The sequence below is a fragment of the Esox lucius genome, chromosome 11 (assembly GCF_011004845.1).
Source record: "Esox lucius isolate fEsoLuc1 chromosome 11, fEsoLuc1.pri, whole genome shotgun sequence".
In the NCBI taxonomy this organism is placed as follows: Eukaryota; Metazoa; Chordata; class Actinopteri; order Esociformes; family Esocidae; genus Esox; species Esox lucius.
In genome coordinates, this window is record NC_047579.1 from 459,168 (window position 1) to 466,979 (window position 7,812).

The 7,812-nt window shown below is 37.3% G+C and overlaps 1 long non-coding RNA gene across 3 annotated transcripts; it reads right to left on the bottom strand.

Moving 5' to 3' along the window:
• Positions 1-5,017: 5,017 nt before the first annotated feature.
• LOC114840712 lies at positions 5,018-7,812 on the bottom strand. 3 transcript variants are annotated; one of them, XR_004576383.1, is made up of 3 exons: positions 7,772-7,812; positions 6,809-6,944; positions 5,018-5,418 (listed from the first exon to the last, which is right to left on the bottom strand). It is a non-coding gene; the product is annotated as an uncharacterized LOC114840712 (long non-coding RNA). The 3 variants fall into 3 exon arrangements; XR_004576382.1 differs by lacking the exon at positions 7,772-7,812 and adding an exon at positions 7,723-7,768; XR_004576384.1 differs by lacking the exon at positions 7,772-7,812 and adding an exon at positions 7,671-7,710.

Sequence of the window (7,812 nt, forward strand, 5' to 3'; positions counted from 1 at the left end):
TACAAATATGCGTACCAATATTTTTGGGGGGGCGGGGGGGGGGGGGATCTAAGCATGGCATCTAGTAATTACGGTCTAGGAATGAATTGTACTTCTTTGTATATAGAAATTAGTTTTTGCAAAAGGAAAATATCTTTGTAACATATATTCATCTACTTAGTCATTGTAAAATTAAAAGCAAAATTGTTTGTTCCAGATTGGCAAAGTCAACCCGGATTCCTTTCAAAGGAATTTTCTACAGTGTGTATACTGTAAATTTGGAGTGAATTGTTGGGAATTGAGCAGTTTGTCTGTCCAGCCTGTGCTCCTGAAATGGTGGCTGTTTCAGTGGATGGCACTGAAATAAAAATGTGATTTTCCTTTTGCTATTCGAAGTTGTTGATTGAGTATAGGGTACTATCTGTATATGCTCCAACTGTAAAGGTAGTTCAAAATATTTTCTGAACATATGTTGAAGGGCAGAGGAGCCAGCCTTCTTTGAAGGAGTGTTTTTAGCCAAAGACAGTGAGGTGTCCAGCTTTGTTGAGGAGGTTAGAGGGGCTGTGTAAGTGTAAGTATTAAATCAGGTCCATCAGGGCTACTATTTGCAACCTATTAAAATGAAACTTTTTAATTGTACATGGGTACTGTAGTAGCAAGTACTGTACTGTAGTAGCAAGTAGTCAATACATCTGTCTTAAGATTCATAGTTGGATTACTGGGTTTAAGAGCAGTTATAATGCCCCTAAGCAAATCATTAAATGTTCTAAACTGTAATTAGTGTTCCAGAATCCTGTCTTAATTCCCAATTTGGCCCTTCTATCATTGATTTTGTTTTAAGCATTTGTCATTAGTTGCCTGACTATCTCATAGCATGTTGGGTATTTTAATAATAGCATGGTATTATACAATATGTAAATCTGACATAAATGCAGATTAAATTAATTTGTATGTAACTATTGGTTACACAGTCTGGCAACAATCTTTTATATAATGTAAATATATTGCTGCTGTTATAGAATATGTATTGAATTATCTCCCAGTTGACTGAGCATTACTGTTCTTTGTAATTTCATATCTATAAAAGAAATATATTGTAACTATTTATTTTGGTTTACTTCTGGAAAAGCTATGTGTGGGCAGTCCCACTGGACAGCAGCTAGAGAGACCAGAAAGGCCAACAAATTGGATGAAGAAGGTGTGGAAATTGCTGTTTGTAGACAAACAGGTGTGTTTTTCTCAGAATTTTTCTCTGAATTGATTGATAGAAAAAAATATTAGATGCACTAAATCTGCTTACTGAGCAAGCAGTTATTAATTTCTTTACTCCTTCTAGGTCTGAATATGTATCGGGGAGAAATCTTTGCCTACCCAATGTGTTGTGTTTGTGTGATGGTAATTCCATGTATCGACACTCTGAGTAAGGGACACAGAGACAAAGTTCTCTTTGTACATTCTAACCGTTTTATTAACTATTATGCACATATGAGAGACGCGACAACCGCTTACACACACATAATCGTCTGAGGAGTCTCTAACTCAAAACATGCACAATCCGTATTTATTACAGTGAAAAAGGGGTGTGGCAAGATGCTGCCATCTGTCTCATGTCAATCAAACACCTTTGTTCTATCACACAAGTCAAATGCTATCTTCCCCCACCTTATCCTTCCTGCCATAATGTTTACTGTTGTGTTTACCTAAGCTTCACACAAAGGACAGCTCTCCTTCCCGCCATAAGTAACTTCTTCAATTCTAAGAGTTCTTACAGCATCTGGACAGACAATAGATGCCCTCTATGCAAATACCAGCTCCCCCACATTCCTTTACCTATCTAAACAATGGGACTCAAGTCCTTTAATCAGTAAGAATGCATCAGGCTTCAAAAACTTCCCCAACAATCCATCCTTAAACAGTTCACTCATTAGGATGTAGACTGCAACAAAACAGCACTCTTTAACAACATGACCCAGTCAATATCATTACCCTTAATGATTAGAGAACGGAACAAATCTGAAATGTTTGGATCCTCCTTTACATTCTTCTAGATGATTACCTTCGTATTAACTCCAAGATCACACATTGTCATCATACAGAATTATAACATAGTACAGCAAAACTTTTATGTTAAAATCATCATAAACACCTGTCACTGAATGCATCCTTCATTTTATCACTGTTACAAAGTCCTCTCATGCCAATTAGATGTACTTCCAAAGTCATCACAAATGTTCTGCTCCTCCAAACGTCAGACAGTCAGTTATGAACCATTTCTTTGGCAGGTCGATGCAACAGAACGAAAAAGTCAGATGTATATTCCAAGGTGTTGTCCTTCATTCTAGCTGCTTTATCAGCCAGGGCAGGAGAATCTGTGTGTTCTCCCTTGTGAACTACAAGATGACCAGTTTTAGCTAAAGGCTCTAGAGCTAAAGGCCAGGTAGAAAGTGACTGGTTACTAGCACCAGAAAATGAACTTTCCCTCAGTGACTTCAATTCACTGAGTCTAAACTTTAAACACTACAATCCTCGTGTAGCGTGTCGTCGACCCCAGGTTCCTCTCTCAGCTACCTGGACAGCAGATGAGATGTACCTGGTATGGACCCAATCAGCGTAGCATGATGTCGTGCAGTAGATCTTTCTGCCCCCGTAAACGTTGTCCAGAGCTTTCCTTTGCCACCATCCTCTCGGTTGGAGGTTGCCTTCTCCATCACATTGCAGAATTGTCAGGACTCGAGTCAGTCCAGCTCACAGGAACTCAGAGTAGTCTCCTCTCTCAGCTGTAGGACAGTCTGTCAGTGTGTCTGTGAGATCCATCTAATCTCAGCCACCTCACAGTTGTCCTTTTAAGCCAAGCTCAGTCTCTCTCTGGGCTCCAACAAGTCCTCTCTTGTTGAATCGCTTCAAGTGTCCTGTATCTGAAGTGTGAATTATCCTTGAGAAGATTAGTTCCAACTGCACAGTACATCATTAGCTTGTTGCATCTCGCTGATACATTAGAGTCACACACTATCAAACACTCAAACCCTATATTTCCAATATCTCTCTACTTCTTTTGTCCAAATAGATTAGAACAGTTGTAATCAGTAACAGTATCGTTCAAACATTTCTGGTGCTTCTGTTCTGCTAGTGTAGCAAAATAACAATTCCACTCTTTTCTCTAGTTGGTTTAACAACCAACCCAAAGAACAGAAGAACACAATTTCACATTTCTGTTCAAAAAACTCATCAGTTAAGATAGTTTGCTTACACTGAAGTACAACTCTCTAAGAGCAGTTCATGAACAATTCTCAGTTCACCTATATAATTTACATCTGATTGTGTTGTATCGGAACTACAATCAAATTCACCATTGTTTCACATAAAGGATCAAATACCTTATTTCAAATCAAACATTTCACACCATCTTGAAGGTCAGCTAACATAACTGTTATTTAGCCTAATTTCTCTACAAGATGAAACTCAGTGTGAATCTCTTCAAGTCTCCTATAATCCTAGCACATAAAAGACACTTCTGTAATCCTGTCATAAATCATGACCCCCCCCCTTTTTACTCCCTGTCCCCCAGGGCTCAGACTGGAGTGGGGGGTGGTCTATGAACCTAAGGATAACAGACCCTGGTCTTGAAGAATGGTCACCTTATCAATACGGGACACTGTTGTTATCTTGAGAAACAACCCAGGCCAGACAATAGTGAAACAAACTTTTTTCTTCTCATCATTCACCTCAAAGAAACCTCTGTTAACCATTAACTTTCCAATAATTGCCTACTAGGACCAAATTTAAATTAGAATTAGAATACCCAATTTTGATAATGTAACTTGGTTTTCCAGAAATATAACTTGATGCAGAATTATTTTCTCAATATCAATTAAAACATGGCAAAATTTTGTAAACATGTAAGAAATAACAAAATGTGCTCCCTACACGTTTTTACCCACTTGTTCCATAATGCATGAGATTAAAATGATTACTTCAAATCAAATATCAAACAAACTGAACAGTAACACACCCATTAAATTAGTTATTCCTTAGCTAAACCATTTCAAAATGGTAAGATGTATTCCACTCAACCATAACCATGTTAGATTTCGCATAAAACATACTTTTCAAAAACCCAATTAGACAAACTAGATTATTCACGTAACTTCTTTAAGTACCTATTTAATTTGCTTTGAACTCTAAGTTCAACTCTTTTTCATTTGAACTCTAAGTTTAACTCTTTTCCACTATAGATAATCATTTCTTACAACCCCCCCGCTTTCACGACAGAGTCAACGGAAAATGACTACAAGCTTGAAAGCAGAACCATTACAGGACCGAAATTAAAAAGAAAATCGATAGTTGGGAGGAATCTAACATACATCCAGTAAACGTCGCAAACTGAATATCCAACCAAAACAACCGAAAATAAGAAAAACATCCTCAAAGGAAATAAAAACTGTACCACACACACGGTCGCTCGTGTGAAGGAACTCCCAAAGTAGCATATCAAAATTTGCATTTCCACAGGCAGTGGCCAAACTAAGTTGAGATCAACAAACATCATGACTCAATTTACCTCCTAACGTCTAGGGAATTTACTCAACTTTAGATGTAAGTCAATGTCATTCAAAATAGTGGCGGACTGCCAAAATCGCTACTTCCATGCATATCTCATGCAAAGACATCGAATTTGTACTAGCAATTAACAATGTTGGATGGCTTAAGGTCTCCACCCTTACAACAATTTGATTCAAAATTTCATAAATTTAAACATTAAAGCAACCAAAAGGAAAACTTATTTAGCTTTCACTTAATGTTTTATCATCCCAAAACTGAACATGCTTGCGTTGGTAAAATTACCATGGGTGAGAACAGGCTGAATATAATGTTAAGGGTGGCGGAAGCCATCCCAGCCCAGCCAACACACCCATGAGGGGCCCAAATGGGCTGCAAATGGGCTGATATCCGGGGCCCACCTGGGCTACCCAACTGGGACCCAGCTAATTTTGGCCGCGGTTTCCATGGAGGCCCCACATGTGTTAGCCCAGTTGGGTTGAAGATGGGCTCTTGATGGGCTCCATATCGGGCCCATATGGGTAGCCTATGTAGTCCCCATTAAGGGACTACAGGAGTCTGCCCACATGGGTTGATGATGGGACCCAGATAGGTCTTATCTAGGGCTCTTATGGGCCACAACGGGTGTATATATGGGCTACTATATTTGTCTTTTTGGGTTACCTTATTTTACAGTAAACCCCTAAATACAAACATTATATGTAAGCAATGAACAGAAAACATTACTTCATGCTTTACTTTATTAAAAGAATATTTATTAATATATGTGTATTAACAGACAAGTATCAAAAGTGAAAGCTTTTGACAAACTTTCTATTTCACAAACAAAACAAAAAAAAAAGTGCAGTTTTTCAGTCCTCTGTTGTCGCGCTCCCAACGGCCCTTTGAAAAGAGAAAATAAATAAATCAACCATTTTTCAACTTTTGCAATTCCTTTTCACAGTTCAAACAGATGGGTCAGGTTAGTCTTTTGGTGCACCAAATCAAGTTTATGTAGATAAGGGGTTTTCAAACCTGTCCCGGAACACCCCCTGCACTGCACATATTGGAGGCACAAAATTTACATTTTGACCAACTTTTACCACTTTTCACAAGTTCAGACTTACATACAATTAGAGGGGTTAAGGCTTAATGCATATTTGGCATGCTTTTCAGAGGGAGCTCTGAATTCAGCCCGAATCCGGAGTACTCCCCCCCGCATGTAAGTGGTTAGGACTAGAAGTGTGGAGAATAGGTGGTGGGGGGAAGCTGCTAACGGTCAATGGATCGAGGTAAGACTGCTGAGTCCATATGGGCCATTCTACAGAATTGGTGCAAAGTCAGAGACATCTTGAAATGTTTTTGTTTTTTCCCACAAATTTTTCATGTTCGCAAATTGTATAATATCCAAGGTATGCTTTTCTAGTAATTGTGCAGTTAATTCTCATATATTTTCAGAAAATGCTGGAATATTTTCTTTCTCCCCAAATTTGTCACTACCGAAACACAATATTAAATAATTTATTAAGAAGGCTTAATAATATCTACCTTATAAATACATATTTTTGAAAAATATTTTTACAGGTTAAATCAATAAAGATTATAATTTGTATAATATTTTAAGTGTACTTTTTGAGAATTGTTGTAATTTGAACCCAATCTTTCTTTGTAGAAGGCATAAAGTTTATCGTACTAATTTCAAAGTTAAGGATTAATTAGTTTGAATATGCATTGAACCAAACACTATAATAACATCTTAGCTGATAATTCAATATACTTTATTTTTGACAAAACATCCCATGCTACGGTAGTGACTGCACATTTTTGGTAGTGACAGTAATGTTTTGGTAGTGACCACAATACTTAGTTTGCCATGGCCGAATCAGACTGTCCACATTTTATGTTAATATAAATAAATAACTATGATGCATATATGCAGTCAGAACATATAGTAGACACACATCTGACAGTAAATATCTTGTAAGAACACCTAGAGATATTCTATACTTTGGGTCTGGAGGTGCAAGTGAGAAGAGGTATGCTCATAGATTTTTATATTATATTATATTTATATTCAGATCCACTTTGTTTTATTTTCACATTTTGTTTATGAGTCATTCAGATAAATCTCCAGAACCACTGAACTGTGTGTGTGTGTGATTTTGGTTGGGTGACAGTTGTAGGTTGGCCTACAGTTTGACAAGAGTTTATAGTTTGAAAAAGCACAATGTTGTGTTTTACACAAATATAAGTAGGCTAAACACTTTGCAGTTTTAATGATAATGACTTTTACCCATCTTGCTCTCCACCACGTGCCCTCACTGTACGGTTTCCTCCCCTGTCCCTGGCACCAATTAGCCACTTTGACACTGCCTTTTCAGCATCTCATCCAGTAATCTGGTTTGTAAGGGCAATTCTTTTCAAGACTCCTGTAAAATAGATAAAGAGCATGTGAGAGTGAGATTAAATTCCTCATTTGAGCCCTTGCAACAAAGCAGAAATCTCCACCATGTAATTTCAGGTAATACAATAATGGTATTGGATATAATATTCTGTCAAACACAACATTTTTGCTGCAAAGGTTTATTAAACAAACAAGGGACTGGTTCTGTACCTGTACCTGAAAACTACAGTTAATTTAAATGTGTAACTTTTGTTCTATTGTATTTACCTATGCTTGTAACTAGTGTATTTTTACTTATTTTATTTGTAGTACCTCACTTGTATTTCATAATGTTTTAATATACAAATAGTTAGAAATGTGACCATTATCATTACTGAATACGTCTGGTAAATAGATGTAAGGGAATTTCACTATAACAGTGTTATAGCCTGAATTTGAATGTTGATGGGCATCTTAAAATGAGCAGGAATGTATATTATTACACGTAGGCTATAAGATCTGTATTAAATGTGGGCATTTTCAAGTGTTTGTGGACTGCGTGTGGAAACTAAAAAGCATTGTGCTTACTCCATAACAGTTAACTTTACTGGATGAAAGGCTAACATGGAGGCGCCGATGGGATTACTAGCACCTAAACAGTTTTTTTTTTTTTACTCATACAGACAAGAATAATTACAGCGTAATTACATATTAGGCAGTTTTTCAGTCCCAATAATTAGTTTATAAGGTTGTTATTATTAGCCCTTATTACATGGATTGGCTGAATTCCAGTGCAGAATGCGTGTTATATCTTGATAACCGACCGTTGCCATGAAAAACAGTGCGATGCTATGGACGCAGCAGGATTCTAACCACTTGTCCCCATCTCTGGTGGAGACGATGGCAGGGGCACT